We start from the raw sequence: 23,183 nt of genomic DNA on the forward strand, positions 1-23,183 counted from the left end.
CTGCGAGTTAGGTTATACCAGAAATACATTATCAGAGCTTCCTTCCAAAATGTTATAGCTGAAACCTAAATGAAGAAGACGGTTACTGATAAACAGTAACTCAAGTATGCAGTTCTACCACGAGGTCTTATGAACTATCTGTGTCACGTTATGTTATAAAGAACATCCAATTAAATCTCTACAAGCAAGAATTCGCTAGCGGAAAGCGTGAGGGAAGGCCAGTGAATGCCGGGAACATTAAACTCGCCAGGAAGGATTAAGTTAAAACTGTGAAGGCTATGGTCATGTATAACATGCGAAATGTTGAACAAGTTGTAAGCACTATCAGGAGGGCGATAAAAAGCACAAACCGCTAAATTCTGCTTATGCATTAGTAGCTTGAAGCAAACTGATTCTACATTATAAGAACCCAGTAATACCTTAAAGTTAAAATCTGCATGTGAAAGCAAGGTGGCACCCCTACCTTTTTTATTCTGTCAGTTATACCGGAGAGCAACGTAACCAGGAGGAGTGAATCCTGAGTCAGGAATGTCCTCATGGAACGACGTTTCTGTGATGCATGTAACATAAAGAGAACATGACGAAACTAGCGAAAAAAACTATGGACATTTCTTAATTATGCTTTGAGCATTAACAATCGGAAGCACAAGATGTGCGGTAGATTGATGGCATTGTCAACCTGAAGATGAAGCGACGTTTGGTCACTTTGCTCTTGAATAGAAATCAGGACTCATCACTAAACTATTCGAGGCACCGTCCTAGTTATAATGCACGTTATCAATTGATAAATGGTCAAACCTCATCTCAACAACCAATTCGTTCTTCCATTGCTCAACACAAGCGTCCTGTAACTGTTTACTAACCACACACAGTATTGAAGAAAAATATTCGGGAAGTTTCAATCCGGAATGTCTCCGTATGTAATCGTTTCTTTAGCTGCATCTGCTTATCGCTGAAGACAAACAACAGTAGAAGGATAGGACGAAAACGCCCAGTGCGCGTCCTGCCTTATTTATGAAAATGTTCAATACAGGGACAGTCAACGGCAAGTTTGTAGGCGAACACGATCACGATATTGGAATAAAGTCCGTCATGATTCTCGTGCTTGTCTTCAGGTATTCCATGAGTAATTATGTTATTTCTCAGTGAACAGCATTCAGAGCCGTCATATGTATCTCTTAGTTCGCCAAAAATGCGGTTGAAGCCGGCCAACTCTGTACGAAGCTGATCACAATCTTGCTCAGTCAGTATCTCTGAAGATGAGTTCTCGATAGAAGCCGCACGCCATTGCGATACGTCGAAACAAGTTTTGACAGTCTTTTTGATTTCAGTTATATCTTGTGACATACTTTTCTGAAAGGCAACTAAATCGGCGAGAATGTGCGCAAGAGAAAGGTTATCACCACTTGACACTGCCGCTTCAGCCGACCTCCTGAGGGCGTTAAGAGATAATTTTGAGGACGGTGTTTTTTTGTGGCCAGGAATAATCTCAACGTCCCGGCTCCTCAGGAAACGACTGAGAGAAGTGACGACATGAGAGTAATTTCACATAGTACTACGGCGCAAATAATCCTGTGAGTAACACAGCAGCAGCAGGACTCCATCATTGGATCGGATGTAGTACGAATTGTTGAGGTAAGATACCTATGCAAGCAAGGAAAGGCGGCAACATGCTGAAAGCTGCTGCTGCGTTGCCCACTGCCGAGTCACTTGAAGGGCAGAGCCTTTATACTGCCGAGGCATGTCTTCACCGGTGTGATGACTTCAGTTATGGGGGGGGGGGGGGGGGGTGCAACGCTAGGAGCATCCACGTGGGGGTGCCGCAGAACCATCGGAGTAGGGGTGTCCGCGCGTATAGTAGCGACGCCATCGCATGCTTTGGCGGTCCCATCCTGGCGATTGTGACGTGTCCGTCTGATGCAGGATGCCGTCTGATACAAGATGCGCAATGATCAAGACCGGAACGGCGTGGTCAGCGAAGAAATGCAGGAGCTGTGCAAGCAAGAAAAAAGGTGTTTAGGCAACGTGCTGAAAGTTGCTGCATTGCCTACTGCCGGGTCGCTTCAAGAGCAGAGGCTTTATACCGCCGAGGTTTGTCGCCACCGGTCGCACGACCTCATTTATGGGGGGGGGGGGGGGGGGGGGGGGTCTGCAACGGTAGGAGCATACACGTGAGTGCGCAGCAGAACCATCGAAGTAGGGGGGGGGGGGGGGCTCCGCACGTATAGAAGCGATGATGATCGCATCCTTGGGCGGTCTCATCTTGGTGATTGCGACGTGTCTGTCTGATGCACGATGCTCCCCAATCAAGGCAGGAATGGCGAGGTCAGCGAAGAAATCCGGGAGCTGTGCAAGCAAGAAAAAAGGAGTTCAGGCAACATGCTGAAGCTCCTGCTGCAACATCACGGCGACGCCGACGACTACAGTGGAAATGCGCCTGGAGTGTCCATATAATTGCTAACGTAACAACGTGGCAGGCTGTCCGCTTTATGAGAAGCCAGAAACCTCCTAAATAGATAATGTTCTGCGACGCGAAAGCAGCGTTGTACGCGCTAAAATGCATCTTTAAAAAAAGACCATAGTAGCTGATCGTGCTGGTAATCGCCCAACTTCTTAACAGTGCCCCGCGAAATATGTATACGTCATCTTTTTTCATTGCGTGCCTGGTCAGTGTGGCGTAACTGGCGATGAATTGGCTGAAAGTGAGGACATCGGCATTGTCTGCCTGTGAGGAAGAGGTTATTCCCTACTCGCGACCTCACACTAACTCACTGATCAAGGCAATCATGCAGGACCTTACAAAGACATGCAAATCCCACGCTGACATGCTGCGCAGACGCCCATGTGTGACCGACCGAGGCGCTAAATTCGGCTTGCCGCCAAGGTAGCTCGAGCAAAGCGTCATTGCTACGTAGGATTCGGCTCGATGTTGCTAACACCGGCGCTACGCGCACCTCATCGGCCAGTCGAACAGCGCTGATTGCGAACACTGTCAGAAGCCTGAAACGCTTGAACGCACACTATTTGACTGCCCAGCATACATGTTCGAGTGGTGGACGTTGGATAATTTGCTAGTTAGCGCTTGCAGGCAGCTACTGTCAGAGGACGCTGTTTTCAGCCTATGGCAGGATACGGCAACAGCAAAGCGGACAATGAAAGAGCTGTTGAAGTTTCTGCATGAACCAAACTGGACGAGCGAATCTAGTAGAAGCGCCGACTAATGTGTATAACCACTCAGTTCCCTTCTCTTCATCCATTTCCAACTTTCCCACCTTCTTCGCTCTTCCCCAGTACAGCGTATCAGACTAGAGTGCGCCAGCCCAGGTGGGCCTGTCTGTCTTAGCTGCCAATAAAATCGCTCCCCTCTTATCAAAGAGCCGGCCTAACCTAAAAAATCAACCTTTGCGCAGATCACTGAAATATGATAAATGAGCGTTACGAGCTGACCTTAACAATATATATACTTGGTGCACGTAGTTTATGTCTTACACCGTAGTTTATGTCATACACCCAATTTTCTGGGAAAAGCATATCGTTTCTAGCCTTGCACTGTTTGCATAATTAGGTCATCCCGCCCACAACTGAAGCAAAACATTTAGGTGTATTTTTTTTATCAGACTGAGCAGGGAATCTGCATATCAAAGCAATAACTTTAAAAGCGTATGTACTCTTCATCCGCAGCGGTGGTTTTGCGCCAATAAATACCACATCATCATCAACTTCACCCGCAGAAATTTCAGATGTGCGCCTCAAGACGTGAAAGAGCGCCTGTATTTATCGAACATTCAGCCAATTCTCGAGTGCGCAAGCACTATCCACGCACCCGAAATCTTGTTCACCGCGTAGAAGCCGTTCAGAATCGTGCTACTCACTTTGTGGCTCATAATTACAAGTTTCCTAGTAGTGATAGCGAACTCAAAAAGCTCGCTCGGCTGGCCTAAACTTTCACTGCGACGGACACACGCCCGCAGTGCTTTCCTACGTAACGTCTATCTAAATGGCAGAGCCGTAAGCACGGACATTTACACAGAACCAACAGCCTACATATCTAGTATACATATCTAGTCGTCGTGACAATAGGGCAAATGTAACGGGAATAGGATGTAGCCCTTAAGATGAAGGAAATTGCTACCTACGTCTTCATGAATTCTTTTTGCCCCATCTATCAACCGTTGGTGTCGCCTCCCGTGTGACAAGATAAAAATGGTGTGCAAAGAACGATTCCCTGAAGCTTTGCTACAACATACACTGAATGAGAAGAGTTGCGCCCTATGTTCACTGAAAACATTGCCCTAAGTTATTCTTTGGGGTTACATGCTCTATTTGACGCCCAAGCGACAACTATGATTCTTGGAAGCATTAACCGCTCAACAGCCGAGATATTTTCTTTTCTTGTTCTGTGCACTGTGTATTGCCTGTTTTTTGATCATTGTTTTCCCACTCCTGTCTTGGCCCTGACTTCAACCAACAGTATCTGTAAATTATTTTAAAAAAAATAAGCAACAGATGTTCAGAGTATTGGTGTGAAAAGAGCAGGAAAGAGATTGGAAAGTCCGGAGTTTTAAAGAAGACAGAAAAGATTAGGTAGATGTATGGAACATTCTAGAACGATAAGCACGTATAGCACACATGATTATCTCAAGAAGGCTGGGGGACTATTTAGTATTCCTACGTTTCTAATGGTATGCCAATAAATAATCATCACCGTCGGCATCATCATAGTCTTGTTTGTGCTGCGCTCGGCTTTGGACCGCAGCTTTGCTCTTTCAGCGCAATTCGTTCGTTCTTTCCATACCACCGTGCAATTTAGTCCTCGGGTGAACTAATGTAGGCAGCTAAATAAATAAATACATAAATAAATAAATAAATAAATAAATAAATAAATAAATAAATAAATAAATAAATATTAAGAACATGAATACACAGAAATCTGTTACAGCCTTGTACAGACAATGAAGCACTACTACACGGCGAACCTCTGGTGTATCCTCGTATCTTTGGACTCGCACCTTAAGCGGGTGCGGTAGTGCTTCCCTTACCATTCTGCCAGTTCACTCCGATGCCGAGGGAGAATTTCGAGGGTGCGCATTGTCGTACTTACACTGACTGTTCACTGTTTAGTGCACTGTCCGTTTTGGCTGCCGCTGTGCGATGGGAGCTGTACCAGCGAGAAGGAGACTGGCTGAGGCCGCTTGTCTGCTTCTATTTGGTACCCCAGGCAAAGAATCCTTGGTCCGTAAGAGAAGGCAGACTTCTTTATCAGAATGCACTCGAAACAATATTTAACGTGTACTGGGGTTTTCAGATTAATGCAGCGAAATGCGGCCTCAAGAAATGTGGGCTGTACATGCCCTAGATAAATATGATAAGACGCAGAGGACGGCCCAGACGGTTTCATGGGGTCACATGTATTTGCTGCTAAGATCGGCTCTCTTCAAACATCCTCAAAAATACATAACCTAATTTATAAAGAAAATACAATCTATAGCGCCTTTGTTAAGCTGGTTTCAGCAGAGCATGGGCAACAACATGCCATCCGCACAGCACAAATGATGTCAACGAGAAATGTGCGCAATAAGTCTAGAAGCACTAGAAATTTAGCACTAGATGCTAAATTTTTGCCGGAGCTCAACGCAAGGACAAACCGATATTCTTAAAACATGGCTCAATTCAACCTGAACCTAAACGGAATAAATAATAACGGCTATCGGTTCGGAATGAAACAGTTCAAGCACATGCGGTGATGCATGTTTTCGAAAATACCTTTGTTCCTCCAGTTGCGCACCCCACTATGTGATGCTGTCTATTTGCTAATAACTGGTGGCACCTGGGCAGGGAGGCCTGCTTGCTTGCTCACTTTCTTGCAATAGAACTTCGTCAAAGCAAACTTTGCCACAATAACAGCGGTAATCTTTGCCGGAGAGTGTACAGATGTTCCATAAAATGTTGGTTCGATATTCAACGTTAATGTTATTGAAGTTACCGAAAAACAGAAAGGTCCCATGTGCAAACTTTTGAATCTCTTCACTTAAATCATACTTAAAAATCCTACCACGAAAACGCTAATGCGAAATCTATACCTTTTACTAACGAAAATAAAAATAATTATATATTTATCTACTATTCATTGCTTCTCACATCTTTTATACACACCTCGCAATGCACACTACAACTCACTCAAATTTGTAAACAATTTTCTTAATGCAGTAAAGATAACGCACATAATGACAAGTGTCCCATACCAAGCACCACAGTGAGACTCTTTTTGCGCGTTATAACATACCGACGATATACGGCCTGTGTAATTAAATTCTTCTGCATGTTCTAGCATACAATACAAACTTTCTGTAGGCAGGAACAAAACGCTGTGAACCATAGGAGCGCATGGTGGTGACGATGATGATTTATCGGAATCCACTTTGAAACGGGGCTTTGACAAATACTCACCTAGCCTGCTTGATTTATTCAGGTAAATTTCATGTGTTTTTCATTTTAGCATTTTCGCATTCACCTCCATAATCCTTTCTTTTTCTTAAAACTTCTATATCAACCTTTTATCACTACCTATGCATGGAAAATTACTGACAGCGACATCTGACGGCAGACGCCTTGTGTCGAGACTAGTGTTCGCGCTTTATTTCGCCAAGTTCACAGTTGTTGCGCATCCACTTGTGCAGTTGTGCGATCCTTGCGAAATGTTATCGCTTATCATGACGAGCACATTCCAGGCTGAAATTTCCTGCGCACTGCATCTGGGACATGGACCTTGTCGAAAGCGATAATCTGTTTATCGTTCCCCATCTGTTACAATCCCGCGCCGCTGGTGCGGCGGGAGCAAGGTTTGCGGCAGCTTCCGAGGCTCGAAAGGTGGCTTCCGGTGGATGTTCAATGGCTGCCATCCTAGCGATTTAAATGCTACTCGAACGCCATCCTCGGCACCGGGTGCCCGCCGGCCGTTTGGTGTCGCCGGCTGGCATTTTATCGCATGCTTCCCTGGCCGACAATTTTTTGTCTTCACCTGTATACTTTAGAACATATTGCCAGTTCGACGCTGAACACACCAGTAGTACCAGAAATCCAGAGTTATAGAAGGGTTCTCGTTCAAGAACAAAATATGGTGAGCAAAAGATTCACAGTGCTTTACCGAAACTTGCTAACTCTTACAATTCATCCTATATTGGCCGTCAACACTTCCCACAAAATTAGCGTAAACATTTTCCAGGATCCCTAGTTTAGTAACACACTAGGCGTCTACTTTTGTATTTTTCAGACACGAGGAACTCGTATGTATAAAACACACTTCGTTATTACGTAACATTGTTTCTGCATTGCGTAACTTGCGGTTACTGTAATCAAGGCAGGTGGAGGCACCTCAACCTGCGTGTATGCATGCTTTTACCCCAGCTTCCTCTGTATCAACTCATTATTAGCAGCCTGTTTTATGTCCACTGCAGAACGAAGGCCTCTCCCTGCGATCTCCAATTACCCCTGTCTTGCGCCAACAGATTCCAGCTAGCCCCTGCGAATTTCCTAATTTCATCGCTACACCTTGTCTTCTGCCGTGCTCGACTGCGTGTCCCTTCTCTTGGTACCCAATCTGTAACCCTAATGGTCCAACGGTTATCTAACCAGCGCATTACATGAGCTGCCCAGCTCGATTTTTTTCTCTTATGTCCATTAGAATATCGGCTATACCCGTTTGCTCTCCGATCCAAACCGCTGTCTTTCGGTCTCTTAACTTTATGCCTAGCATTCTTCTTTCCATCGCTCTTTGCGCGATCCTTAACTTGTTCTCAAGCTTTTTTGCAGTCTCCAAGTTTCTGCCCCATATATCAGCACCGGTAAAATGCACTGATTGTACACCTTCCTTTTCAATGATAATTGTAAGCTTCCAGTCAGGAGGTAACAATGTCTGCCGTATGCGCTCTATCCCATTTTTATTCTTCTGGGAATTTCGTTTTTATGGTCAGGCGGTTCCGTGTGTATAATCGGCTTAGGTAAACGTACTCCTTCAGAGACTCTAGAGGCTGACTGGCGATGGTGAACTCTTGTTCGCTTGCCCGGCTATTCAGGATTATCTTTGTCTTCTGCATATTAATCTTCAACCCCTCTCTTACACTCTCTCTGTTAAGGTCCTCAATCATTTTATGTAACTCGTCTGCATTGTAGATGAATAGAACAATGCCGTCGGCAAACCGAAGGTTGCTGAGATATTAGCCGTCTATCGTTACTCCTAAGCCTTCCCAGTTTAATAGCTTGAATACTTCTTACAATCACGCAATGAATAGCATTGGTGAGATTGTTTCTCCCTGTCTGACCCATTTCTTTACAGGTATCTTCCTGCTTTTCTTGTGTACAATTAAGGTGGCTGTGGAATGTCTGTACATATTTTCAAAGATATTTACGTAAGCATTATGTACTCCTTGAATACGTAATGCCTTTATGACTGCTGGTATCTCTACTTAATCAAATGTCTTTTCGTAATCGATGAAAGCCACATAGAGAGGCTTATTGTACTCTGCGGATTTCTAGATAACCTGATTAATGACATGGAAGGGATCCATTCTAGAGTATCCCTTCCTGAAGCCAGCCTGTTCCCTTGGTTGACTAAAGTCCAGTGTTGCCCTTATTCTATTGGAGACTATTTTGGTAAATATTGACACGTGTACTTGTTTGTGTTTATCTGGGGACGCCGCTTTATCGCCTAACAAATGTTATGGCACAGCGCAGCACGCGCCTCCATGCATCGGAAGTTGCTGGGATGGTATCGATGTTTCCATCTGCTGTCTGTGACCGAACCTTGTGTAATCTGATCGCATGTGTGCGCGACGCCAATATTGTAGAACTTTGTGGAAGGCACGCGGGTCCCCGGGATTACTCTGGAACATTCGAGAACTGATGTATAAAAGCCGACCCGCTTGACCCGCTGATCAGATTTTCGACGATCGCCGATTGTGTTCGCCGCTGTCACCATTGTTTGAGTGCAGCCTGTTTTTGAGGGCACAAGTTCGCCCAATAAAACGCAAGTTTCGTCTTTCTCAGTTTGGCTGCTTTCTTCACCGTCACTACCACGTGAAAATATTTTATATAATACTGGGTGTAAGCTATTGGGCCTATAATTTTTCAATTCTTTAACGTCTTCGTTTCTGTAGAAAAGTAGAATGTTTTAATTCTTCCAGTCTTCTGGGACCCTTGCAGGCGTCATATTAGATAAACACCTAAAATTTGAAGAGCATGTTTTGTCCTTAGCAAAGAAGGCAGCATATGAGACTAAAATATTAATTAAAGATCGCAATTTCTTTAATGTGAAGACGCTCGTCTCCCTCTACTACGCCTTCATGAACACGCATATTAATTATTGCATATCACAATAGGGGAACACGTATCACATACATTTATCCGCCCTACAGTATACCCAAAATCAAGCAATTCGCAGCATTACACGTAGCAGATACACATCGCAAGCACCTCCATTGCTCAGCTCTAAAAGTATTTACAGCAACTCAATAAATACTAACTTGGAATACTTGTTCATAGAGCTCTTAAAGGAAAGCTCCCATTCCCTATACTTACTAACAGCCAGTATACACACTCTACGTCCACCCGTTTAGCCTCTACCAACAGCTATTTATTACTAGTATCTACAACGAATAATGGTAAATTTGCTATTAATTTTTCAGCCACGTTACATTGGAACTCATTACCGAGTCACATTAAGATATTGTCTAATTTTTACACATTCGAAGCAAACCTCCATAAATTTTTGCACACAATATAATAATTTCATCATTATCATTATGTTAATAATTGCTTTGTGTCAATAAATATTTTACAGCGTTAGCTAGTGACTAATTTATTACGGTGTCTTGTGTCTCTGCCCATAGCTACTTTGTATTTACATGTCCTACTCATCTGTAATGGGAAGTCGCGTGTACAGCCTGTTGACCATGGGACTCCCCTCTGCATGTATGTATAATCCCAATTTGTAACCTTATTATTTTGCACAATAAAGAACTCTCGAGTACAGAAAAATTCATCAGCGTGCGCAAGACCACTGCTAACAAAACGCCATTGATGCCATCGTCGCATCGCGTGTAAGCAACAGATATCATTATAGGAATATTCAGCATAAATAACCGTTAAACAGGAGGACATGATCACGTAAGACTGAAGCTGCCCAAGTCAAATAGCGATAATTTTACGCGGATATTGGATACCCTTTTGACTTATGCTATTCAAGTAGGTGGATATCCGGATGCTCTTATAGTTGCAAACGTTATCCCCCTATATTATAGGCAAAACGTTACGGGCGAATATCAGTTTTAGGCGTTATGAACAGAGTTGAAAGAAATAATATTTATATAGAGTTAAAAAGTACCAAGGCCAACAAGATATACATTTTTCCTCGCGGCACGTATTTAGTACATGCCGATCGACAGCTTCAACTGTCCTGAAACTGAACAGGAGCCGTTGTATATCGTATAGTATAGTTGTATTTGTCGGCCTGAAAAATGCGTTCGACGCTGTCTTATTATATTTTGTCAAAGAAGCTCGAGCGTTATACTGGCCCTCCCTCTGTTAACTGGCTCAACATTGTGCCGCGCAATACGCCCTTCTGTTCTCCTTGCATTGCCTTCGCCGGCACAGAAACAACATTTGGCAAGTAGACGAGTTGAAGTTCAAGAGGCCAAGGCTCACGAAGATCGTTGCTGTCTCGCCCAATTACGCGAAATCGTGTCAAAGAGAAACGCTAGAGCCAGGAATGATTTTGCGAATGAATCTAGCGTAAACGATACTGAAAGTTAGGCCCTTGATGCATTTTAGGGTCGGGGGTTCATAGAACATTTAAAGGCAACCTTTGGAAAACGTTGTTCTTGCTCACAGTGGAACACTGTCTACGCAACAAAAAGTTCTTGCTCCAAGATTTTATTAAGTTGTGTTCATTGCGTCTACTCAACTAAAATAATTATGTAGCCGCGAGTAGATCTCTTAAAATAAAAAGCCTTTCTTCACAAGTTACTCTCAAATCACAATGTAAACGTTCAGAAATTTATTTGGAAGCGAACTGCAATACGAATGGTAATATTTTGGTTCAGGAAAAGCCCATATTTTGAACAATATTTGACACAAGATTCAACGCTCTAATTGCATTAGTTGTTTGTCTTTTTTTAAATGTTCCTTGGTATACATATGAAGACAGATAAATATAAAAGCTTACAATACCAACACTTGTCATTGTTTTCCAACAATTTTTGTTGTTTTGTCTACTCATGGCCTGGGTAATAAAGAATGCAATTACTAAACACCTGCCAATATCAAGAAATATTATGTGATAGAAATTTGACAAAATTACAAGCCCCTCTGACAACCCGTATCTGCCTACCGCGCCCCTTTCAATGGCCATGAGTAGATCGGATGCGTGATAGCAGCCTTTCGCTAACCATACCAGAAGTAAGCCTAAGGAAATAACGCCATTCGTCACTGCTGTGTAACTTACCTGTCCACGGAAAGGCCTCTGAACTGGGGCGCTTTCGAACACAACCACCATGTATGGCAGCATACCTCTTCTCCTTAGTATACAGATACAGGGGAGACTGGCTGAAGAGACGCACAAGTTCTCTGCATTGACGAAAGAATAATCTTGCCACCAGTTGCGTGCCGCGAACTAACGCAAAGAGGTCAGCAGCCGCCCGATGAACAATTGACGACGTCATAACAGGCGGCCTTGTTGTCCCGCTAAACCTCGCAGTGGTCTCCCACACGGCGCCTTTGGCTCGTGGTGGGACGATGCAAAGACCTAATATGCCTCAACTGACACTTCCCGTCATGGCGGGGATGCCTTGAGCGGGAGCACATAACGCGCCGGCTTCATGCGGCGACGTGCCTCGTCGCACACTGCGCAATGCAAGATTGAAGCCGTGCTCAAGGCTAACGGAGCCCTCGGTCGAACGGCAGGTTGCTTGTACGCGCTCACCATCTCCCGATTCAAGCTGCCGTGCCATTTCCCCTGATCATTAGCGCCTTACTGATGCTGTTTCTGCAGTAAAAGCTTAGCCTCCAATGTTGTTTATCTCTCTGGTGTACCACGACGAAAACCAACATCCACAGTTTACTAACCTTGCAGAAACGTGAGATTCATGTAATTGAGAATGCGCCCTATAGAAACCACACAGTTCCGCTTTTTAAGAATTGTATTTTAGCGACAGAAAATCTTATTAATAAAAAGCAGCCATTGCAATATTTAAAGCGGTACGACTCAATGAAAGCGCCATTTTTGGAGTATACCTCCCTAATGAACATAAATACAACACAAGGCACTTACCCTCCAAGTGCAAGATTTGTACATATTACGGCATGCAAATTCAGGCATTCATAGTTGCTGATTTTCTGAATCATCGCTATGGCTTATTAACTATAATGTATGAATCACCGTCTCTAAGCACTTTAAAAAAAAAGTGAACGCGTATTTGTTGTAGCTTCAGATACGACTGTTCATCCTTTTGTACATAAATCGCATTCAAGATTTCTGTTACGTATGTCATGTGCTTTTCATTTTTTTGCGTATGTATACACTTTGTGTACCATGCTTACCCTGTCTGCTTAAGTGTTTTGTGCACTGGGAACGGGTTGCAAAAGGGGACTGGCACTTAGTCAGGCATTCGTGCCTTTTTGTCAGCCTCTTTGACAGAGATTCCTTGTATTACTTTCTGTTAATACAAACATTCATTCATTCAATACATTTTATGAGTCAACAATCGACCCCTATAAGGCAAATATTAGAGGGAATAATATTAGGTTCAACAACACTATGTTACGGCACTAGTTGCAATATGAAAATGAAAATGAAATGAAATGACGGTGGCGCCGTGGGCAGAGCGTGTCCCACCCTCGCTCAAATTTATGGTTCCAACCGGTAAATGGCACGAGCACTTTGGGACCCCGAAGTATGAACGCGTCTGGCGGTTGGACGTCTTTTTCCAGGGCTCCGTGGGGGCGACGAAATCATAAGATTTTTTTGTGCATGCTTTGAGCCTGCTTCTGTTTTTTTATTTCCTTATTTTTTACCCGAAAAATATTAATTCGGTAGTTGCCATTTTTTTCTCTTTCATTTTCCATGTGCAAGGGTGTGTTTCGTGTATAATTTGGTTTTGCAGGATCGTCACAGCGTCCTTTCGCGTCACGTGTTTAAACAGGTAAACCGAGGGGGACATTTAAGTCTTTATGGCCTTTGAATAGTAGTTTGAAAGTGGCAAGAATAATACCTATTAGTGGTTTTACTGTATGTGCTTTGGTATCGAGATTATTGCTTTGGTAGGAACGTGAGAGCGTGGCTTCGTAGTTGAACAGGAGCGAGAACTTGGCACACCTTAAATCTGTGCGGTATTGATTGCTTTTAAAATGTTGGTGAGAATTACCTTGCGGCATTCTAAGGATTAAAATACTGTGCCAATCGGTTTTTCCTAGAAGGCACGCGCTCTGCATTATTATAGCATTATAGTTTTTGCATTACAAAAGCCGTGCAATAAATGTCAAGAAAGCCGGGAAAGCGTGCAGTGTTGGGAGTGTGGGCCCTCAAGGCCGACGAAGGCACGGATGAGGATGGAGAGGGAATCGAGTCAATCGGCCCGCACTGTGATGTCGATGCTAGGCTGAAGAAAATGGAGGCTCTCCCGGATGAGCTTCTCAAATAGGTCTAAGAGCTCAAAAATGAGTTAAATTTGGAGCTTGATGCACGGAACATAAAACGGAACGGAAACTTACGGAAGCTTAATAAGAGGTACGAAATGAAGGTCGTACAGGTCTACACCCCTACATCCAGTCATGATGTATAGGAAGTCGAAAGTTTCTATGAAGACGTGGAACCGGCGATGGGTAAAGTCAAAACAAAATACACTATACTGATGGGCGACTTCAATGCCAAGGTAGGCAAGAAGCAGGCTGGAGACAAGTCAGTGGGGGAATATGGCATAGGCTCTAGGAATAGCAGAGGAGAGTTATTAGTAGAGTTTGCAGAACAGAATATTATGCGGATAATGAATACCTTCTTCCGCAAGCGGGATAGCCGAAAGTGGACGTGGAGGAGCCCGAATGACGAGACTAGATATGAAAGACTTTATACACTGTGCTAACTCTGGTATCATACATGATGTGGACTTGCTCGGCAAGGTGCGCTGCAGTGACCGTAGGATGCTAAGAACTCCAATAGCCCTAGACTTGAGGAGGGAACGGAAGAAACTTCTACATAAGAAGCCGATCAATGAGTTAGCGGTAAGAGGGAAAATAGAGGAATTCTGGATCAGGCTACAGAACAGGTATTCGGCTTTAACACAGGAAGAGGACCTTAGTGTTGAAGCAATGAACGACAATCTTATGGGCATCATTAAGGAGTCTGCAATAGAAATCAGTGGTAACTCCGCTAGACAGGATGCCAGTAAGCTATCGCAGGAGACGAAAGATCTGATCAAGAAACGCCAATGTATGAAAGCCTCAAACCCTACAGCTGGAATAGAACTGCCAGAACTTTCCGAGTTAATCAACAAGCGTAAGACAACTGACATAAGCAAGTATAATATGGATAGAATTGAACATACTATCAGGAACGGAGGAAGCCTAAAAGCAGTGAAGAAGAAACTAGGAATTGGCGAGAATCAGATGTATGCGTTAGGAGACAGAGCCGGCAATATCATTACTAATATGGATGAGATAGTTCATGTGGCTGAGAAGTTCTACAGAGATTTATACAGTACCAGTGACACCCACGACGATAATGGAAGAGAGAGCAGTCTAGAGGAACTTGAAATCCCACAAGTAACGCTGGAAGAAGTAAAGAAAGCCTTGGGAGCTATGCAAAGCGGCAAGGCAGCTGGGCAGGATCAGGTAACACCAGATTTGTTGAAGGATGCTGGGCAGATTGTTCTAGTAAAACTGGCCAACCTGTATACGCAATGCCTCATGACCTCGAGCGTACCGGAATTTCGGAAGAACGCTAACATAGTCCTAATCCATAAGAAAGGGGATGCCAAACAGTTGAAAAATTACAGACCGATCAGCTTACTGTCCGTTGCCTACAAAGTATTTACTAAGGTAATCGCAAATAGAATCAGGAACACCTTAGATTTTTGTCAACCAAAGGACGAGGCAGGATTGCGTAAAGGCTACTCAACAATAGACCATATTCATACTATCAATCAGGTGATAGAAAAATGTGTGGAATATAACCAACCCTTATAAATAGCTTTAATTGATTACAGGAAAGCGTTTGATTTATTCGAAAACTCAGCAGTCATTGAGGCATCACGGAATCGGGGTGTAGACGAGCCATATGTAAAAATACTGAAAGATATCTTTAGTGGCTCCACAGCCACCGTAGTCCTCCATAAAGAAAGCAACAAAATCCTAAGAAAGCCGTCAGGCAGGGAGATACGATCTCTCCAATGCTATTCACAGCGTGTTTACAGGAGGTATTCAGAGACCTGGATTGGGAAGAATTTGGTATAAGAGTTAACGGAGAATACCTTAGTAACTTGCGATTTTCTGATGATATTGCCTTTCTTAGTAACTCAGGGGACCAATTGAGAAGCATGCTCACTGACCTGGAGAGGCTTTGCCTCTCCAGGTCAGTAAGCATGCTAAAATGGGTCTAAAAATTAACCTGCCGAAAACTGAAGTAATGTTTAACAGTGTCGGAAGAGAACAGCACTTTACGATAGGTAGCAAGGCACTGGAAGTGGTAAGGGAATTCATCTACTTAAGGCAGGTAGTGACCGCGGATCCGGATCATGAGACTGAAATAATCCGAAGAATAAGATGGGCTGGGGTGCGTTTGGCAAGCATTCTCAGATCATGAATAGCAGGCTGCCATTATCCCTCAAGAGAAAAGTGTATAACAGCTGTGTCTTACCAGTACTCACGTACGGGGCAAAAACCTGGAGGCTTACGAAAAGGGTTCTACTTAAATTGAGGACGACGCAGAGAGTTATGGAAAGAAGATTGACGGGTGTAACGTTAAGGGATAAGAAAAGAGCAGATTAGGTGAGGGAACAAAGGCGATTTAATGACATCTTAGTTGAAATCAGGGAAAAAAATGGGCATGGGCAGGACATATAATGAGGATGGAAGATAACCGATGCTCATTAACGGTTACGGACTGGATTCCAAGGGAAGGGAAACGTAGCAGAGGGCGGCAGAAAGTTAGGTGGGCGGATGAGATTAAGAAGTTCGCAGGGATGACATGGCCACAGTTAGTACATGACCCGGGTAGTTGGAGAATTATGGGAGAGGTCTTTGCCCTGCAGTGGGCGTAACCAGGCTGATGATGATGATGATGTACGGAAGGTAGTGGTGTAAAAATTTCGAGCATTGACGAAAACCTGAACAGGGCGGCCATGGTGAACGAGAATAGCCGTGACAATGGAATGCAGTCCCTTGACCTACATGAGAGGGACTGTCAGCAAAGTACGTGGAATGCGTGGAACGTTTGAGGGGGTAGCTGGAAAGAGCGGCACCTACCCTGAGGCCGCCATGCGAAAAAAGCAGGAGCCCATGGGACAATGCCCCTTGTCGAGTTCGAATCACTATGAAAAAAACAATGGAAGCAGGGAGATGAAGGAGAGAGTGAAGTGGTGATTATCGCCGGCGAGTCAAACCTGGCTAGTTATGATGTAATCCTGGAGACGGTGAAAGGCGATAAAGGAGTGGCGGCAGGGACATTTCCAGGGCGAACACTTGGTTCTGTCCTGGAGCGAGCTAAAGCAAAGCTCGCGGAAATTGCGCACGTGCGCAACCTTGTCATGGTAGCAGGTGGGCTAGGTGACGTCCTAAACAGGAAAGGGGCAGGACTAACCCAGCGCTTGGCGAAGAGGGTTGACAACTTGCGCGAGCTGTCCCCTTTAGTGCAGATCATGGTGTGCACTGTGCTGGAGGTGCCTGTACTTGACAGTCACGTACAAAGAGACGTATTGGCTGCTAATGAGGCGTAATGGAAAATGAGCTGAGATAAAGGTTTTGAGGTTGTCGAAGTAAGCACGGAAGTGAGAAGGTGTGGTGGTTTTGAACAAGACGGGATCCACTTTAATTACAGGCTTGGACGAGAAGTGGGCTGGCGAATTTCTGGTCGCTGTTGAGTTTTTAGGGGGCCCATGGGGGCTCAGGAGACCAGAGTAGGTAATAACGAAGAAGGTCCCCTAGGGGAACCTCAGAATAGCATCACCGTCAATAACAGAAAAAAGAGGAAACCAAGTGAACTCGCCATGCAGTAGACTACAGCAACATGCAGGAGGGTAGAAGAAAGAAAAAAAGTGGGCAGAGATTGGAGGAGGAGTAAATTAGATTACAAATAGAGGTGTATGCGGTTGCAGAAACACTCCTTAGAGACTTGGAAGAGCCGCCAGTGATTGAGAATTATGTTTGGGAAGGGTGCATCAGAACTAAGTCGGAAACAAAGGGAGGGGGAATTGGAATGCTCATCCATCGGGGAGCCAAATGGAAAAGGGGAAATTCGAAATGTCAAGAGCATCTTTGGTTATCAGGTACAATGAGCGAAAAGAAAATTCGGCTAGGCGTAATGTATTTGTGGACCGGAAATAATTACACAGAAAAGAATGGAATGTCTAAGTGCCGATATTAAGGGTTGGGGTAATGGTGCAAAAATTATCCTATTGGGTTACATGAATGCCCACATACAGGATTTAGCTGGCTATACCGACAACGGGAAGTCAATACTAGATCTTTGCGAGCAACATAACCTCGTTATCGTGAATACAGGGCCTATGTGCGAAGGGGACATTAAGTGGGAAGTGGGAAACCGGCAATCGACTATTGATTACTGTCTGATGACAGAAGAAATTCGTGATAAGTTGAGAGAAATGGTCATTGACGCGGAAGGGTATAGCAGCATAGGGAGTGACCATAAACGCACGATTTTGATTATGGGATATGTAGTTGGGAAAGTGAGCAAGGTGTGCAAAATGGCCAGTCCAAATTTGAAAGCTGAACAAATAATAAGTATCGTCACAAGAGTCGAGGAAGAACTTTGCAAATGGTCGAGTAGGAATATAGCAAGCTTCTAAGTTTAATAACTACGGAAATACGGAAAGAGAAACAACATGTACGGTGAAAAGGATTGAATGAACCGAAAAACTGGTGGAATAGGGAGATGCGAGAGGCGTTCGCCGAACAACAGAAAACATCCCAGGCAAAGCACAGGCAGGCAAAGAAGGCGCAGTTGCCAAAGGATGAAGTTGCCAGTAAATGGGAAATATACCAGGTGAAAACGTCTATGGTGCAAATATTGGTGCAAGCAAAGATAAAAGCTGAAGGTGAACGTTGTCAGAAATACGTGAGAAAAAGAAGGCCGCACCTAAAGTATTTTTAACCACATAACATTGTTCAGCAGGAAATCGACAACAATGCAACATTGAAACAAACTGGAAACAAACTGGAAAAATGAAAACAAGCTGGAAGAGGAAGCGGAAAAAAATGACATCCGACAAATAACAGCCAAATCTTTCCAAGGCATTGGCGACGTTGTATTTGAAGAAAAAGAGAGCATGAAAAAGACCCAGTTGGAAAAGGAGTTGGTGCTGACAAATTTCAACTGAAAAAAAACCGAACAGAAAATTCCTAAGCGCACAGCCACAGGGCTAGACGAGGTTGCCGTTAGGCTGATTAATGAACTAGGACGAAAAAGTAAAGAAGCTCTGGTGAAAGTAGTGGAAAAAACTTTAAAAGAGAGACGAATACAATGCAGTTGGCGACAAGGTAGAATGAACTTAATTTAAAATGGTAAGGGGGAGAAAGATAGAATTCACTCGTATAGACCCTTGACCATTACATCGGTAACATAGTGTGTAGCAATGCAGGCAATCAAATTAAAGCTGTAAGCATGCGCAGAGAGTAATGGCATTTTGGGAGAACTTCAGTATGGCTTCAGAATAGGTAGGCGTTCGGAAGAAAACTTTTTTGTTCTTACTCAGTGCATTGGAATATCAAGAGTAGAAAGCAGACCATTATATGTGGTATTTTTAAACATTACAGAAGCGTATGAAAACGTAGACCACAGCTTTTTGTGGGATATTCTGGAAGGGGAAGGCTTATGTCGCGATTTTCCGCAGCTTTTGAGAGAAATTTACCTAGAACATAACGTTTTCGTGGAATGGGAAGGAATGAGGAGCGAGGAGAAAGTTGATATCAACAAGGGACTGAGGCAGGGTTGCCGTTTATCCGCACTGATGTGCATGGTGAGGATGGAGAGGGCACTAGAAGGAAGGTATATAGAATTTAATCTCTCATACAAACAGGCGGGTACAGAAGTAGGGCAGCAGCTTCCAGGTTTATTTCCCAGCACCTGACTTCATCGGACATCGACATCGTGTAAACGCGCACGCTCCTCAAAAGGCCAACTTCTGCGAACACAGATTGGACGGGCGTTATCCAGTGTTCATTTAGGAAAGCATCCGCCATCGTTCAAGATATGTCACTTTCTTCCCCTTACTATATTAACGCGAGGGGGGGGGGGGGGGAAGCCGGGTTGTTGGCGAATGCGCATAATGACGTCACGGCTTTGCGCGATTAAGTGCCACCGCCGCGTATCCCTAGGGAAAGGGCCCTTCTGGCTGGACAGAACAAACTATTGGCGGGCGAGGCAGCGTAATTTAGTGCTGGTGTCTGGGAATCTCGATCAAGTTTCTGGTCCAGAAGGTGGCAGCCATGTCGCAATCGCTTTTTTGATGTGGTTGGCGGCCCTCCTGTCACAGGTGTGTTCAATGTGTGCCACCGCGATGCCCAAATTAGGCGACGATGTGACTTCATTCTCTTATTTCGGTGGTCAAACAATTTCCGTGCGTTCGGGACAATATATCTTAAGCGTACAACACGGTGAACTTGAAGGAATGAAATGTTGTGTCGAGAGCGCAAACCGCCAGAGTAGTCTGATAACACTGATCTTCCACTCCGGTCGCCTCGCCCGTGTGAGCGGAAGACATCTACGGGCAATTTTTCGCGGTGGCTCGTCTCCACGCGTATGCACGGGCAAAATGTCCCTCGCCTGAATACCTGTTATCGGACGGCATTATCCTATTGCAGCAGGACGATGAAACTTCCCTGGGGCCTCTAGCCAGACCTTGTTTCCTTTTGAGAATTGCTGCAATATTCCTCCTGAGATAATCAGAAAATTTTGCCAAGATATTGTAAATGCAGTGTACGACTACTTGAAATTGGTGATATTTATAGGCTGGGGAGGAAGAGGCTGTCGATATCTTACTTACTGAGCACTTCAAATCTGTTTTTATTCACAAATGATGGCTTGTTGTTTGCTTTGAACCTTTGCCCACTTCCAATTCCCAGAATTTTGATTAGTGAAAATGGTATTTTTAGCGTCTTCCTAATGCCCGATCAAATACAAGAAACCTTATGGTCTAGGGGCGTACCCAACAATTTCTTTTAAAGATATGCCGAATAGGATGCAAGGTAGACGTATGCCCTGTTATCACGTTCGCTACAAGGCCAACTTCTAAAAGGCTGCAGGATCTCACGTTGTGGCCCTTTATGATGACAAACAGCATATCAAAATTACCGCCCTCCTTGCCTTTTATTTTGAGCTCTTGGAAACTGCTATGCAGATTTCTGCTTAAACATACACCGGAACAAAATATCCCCAGATTAAGTAGGTACCTGCTGGTAAAATGCTGTCAGCTTCATTTGAGTAGTAAGAAAATCTAAGAGCTAGGGAAACCGAAAATTCGCTTATCAGGTAACATTCATAGTCAGTAGTGCTGACTTGCTTAGTTTACAAAACAGATAGGCACACCAGTCACTGCACTGATTCGAAAGTTTAAGAATGCGACACATTAAATTGTAACACATCATACAAGTTCACAGGATATATGAGAAACGAAAGACACCCGGCAACGGTGTGAGATTATTAGAGGTGTATGAAATGTGCGGCGGCACCGGGGACAAAGCATCTCCGCTACTCGCTATAGCTTATGGTTCCAGCCGGTAATTGACGCGAATAGTTGGGGACTTTCTCGCTTACGAGAATAAGAAAGAAATTACAGGTAAAAATCGTTACAATAAGCAAAAGGGCAGTGCGTTCCTATTTGAGGCTCGAGCGGGTCGCATAAGGACTAATACATGCCGGAGAGAATATTCGCAACTAGATTATCCATGTGCACGCTGCAGCAAACATCTGGCGACCACTCAGCACATCCTAACAGAATGCGAAGGGATTCGCCCAGTGAGACGCGTAGGTAACGTGCACCTTCCAGAAGTGCTTGGATTTAAAGTTGACGGAAGCATTAACCGGGCAGCAGCGGAGATAAGCAAAGGCGTTTAGAGCATTCGTGGAAGAAAAGCAGGTTGATACGACCTGATCTGTAACAGGCATAGGTAGCGAGCGTAGATAGAGACGTTTTAAGGAAGAGAAAAACGATTAAAGAAATGTACATGGAAAGCTAGAATTAAAAGCACCTATAGCATACCTGCATAACTCAAGCAGGCTAGGCGACTATTTGTAACCCCCCCCCCCCGATTTCAAGAGGGATGCCAATAAATCATCCTCATCTGCGGGAGGCCGTTTTTCGCATTGAATTGAACGAAAAATGACTGCACATGGTCATTTTGCGCTGGGTGCGCGAGCAATTTGTGAAGCTCATTTTTAACGCATAATGGTCAAAATATATTTCATCCCAGCTTGTAACACAGGGTAGAAGCCGTTCAAGCAAAACTTCTTGTTTTGCGCCAAAAGACGATGATCGTATGAACTGTGCATGCAATCCCGAAAAAGGATTGATTCCTTCAGACGAGAGACTACCTCTCAGAAAAAAAATTTCAAGAACTAAGTAGGGTGCAATAAATAGACGGCGCAGCGTAGTCTTGCTATACTGCTACAATGTATTAAGGTATTCTGCAAGTACGGTGAAGTACTTTTTGCCCCAAATTATTTCTGAAATGGCCTAACTTCAAATGCATTTCTCCACTTCGACAGAATTTGGTTTAGGGACCCTTTAAGAAAATAACAGCGTCAACGGCCTTCCAGTATTCTACTGAATTGAATACTAGTGAAACTAAATACTTGCCATTCAAAGCCAAAGGAATAGCAGTGCCTATAGAGGTGCAATTAAAATTCCAAGGAAGTTTTATCCAACGCTCAACTACTTATCATTTACTTGGTGCTCTCTAAGAAAATCTCGCGTAGTCTGCTAAAACTTGGCCACAGCGAGGGAAGCGAGAGCTCGTTCATCACACGCCTGCTTTCGTTCATTGCAGGTTAGCATTCATTTTCTTACTAGACAACAATCATTATGATTGCTGCGTCTCTGCTGCCCGTGCAACACATGGCAACTTGTGCCGTGTATTATAACTTTTTATGGCCTTACCATTTGCATATTGTAATAAATACGTAGTGATATACTATGACTGTTATAGTCTGCATTCTGTTTTCATATTCTTTTCTAGCAATGTGTTTAAACTATGTCGACTTTGTATAATATGCACGCCTCCTACCTCCCCCCCCCCTGCAGTGATGTCATTACGGCGTTGTAGGAATTTCGCAAATAAATAAAAAAGATGGTGCTCTCGAGTGCGAAACATTGTTGTAGTTATCAGTAAATTAGCAAAGCTTGCACAAGAGAGGAGAAAGATGCTTGAATTGAAATATGCCATTGAGAGAGAACTAAGAAAGGAAATAAGATGGCTAAAAAAAGTGTGATCTTTTTGAATGATGAAATTGAAAATATAAAGGGAGTGAACGCTGATCTTGCGGGGGATAACAAGTCCCTCAGGAGCATGAATGAAAAGCTAACAACCGAGTATGAAGCCTTATAGAAACAAATGTTTCAACAAGAGCAGGGAGTCACAGCACCTGAATAATGCTCTCGTAAATGTAACCTCGAGATTAAGGGAATACCCAAGCTTGCTGATGAAGACATTGGTAATACCCTTCACTGCATTGGGGAACTGCTGAATGTGGCTGTCATCAAAGATGATGTTGGAAAATGTCCCCCTGTACCCGCAAAAAGTGCCACTTGAATAGAAAACATTGTAGTGCAATTCAGGAGCCGTTATAAGCGTGATTCGGTGCTGCAGAAAGCAAAGAAGGCGTGCATCTCGACAGATGATTTCGGTCACTACTCTTAAAAGCATGCGTTCATTAACGAACATTTATGCCCGGCTCTAAAGCAACT

At 44.0% G+C, this 23,183-nt stretch overlaps 1 protein-coding gene across 7 annotated transcripts in view; it reads right to left on the bottom strand.

Annotated features, from left to right (window-relative positions):
* Nucleotides 1-23,183, bottom strand: part of LOC135915697 (organic cation transporter protein-like) — a 268,323-nt gene that overhangs the window by 212,563 nt on the left and 32,577 nt on the right. The window contains exon 1 of one of the 7 annotated variants that reach the window (XM_065448833.2): nt 11,498-11,619. The exons of 5 other annotated variants lie outside the window; for them this stretch is intronic. The gene's annotated coding sequence lies outside the window, so the exon portion shown is untranslated. Of the gene's footprint in view, nt 1-463; nt 481-11,497; nt 11,620-23,183 lie in introns of those variants that run through there. One more of the 7 variants, XM_070528579.1, reaches the window with a different exon arrangement.

The sequence above is a fragment of the Dermacentor albipictus genome, unplaced genomic scaffold, assembly GCF_038994185.2.
Source record: "Dermacentor albipictus isolate Rhodes 1998 colony unplaced genomic scaffold, USDA_Dalb.pri_finalv2 scaffold_13, whole genome shotgun sequence".
Classification (NCBI taxonomy): Eukaryota; Metazoa; Arthropoda; class Arachnida; order Ixodida; family Ixodidae; genus Dermacentor; species Dermacentor albipictus.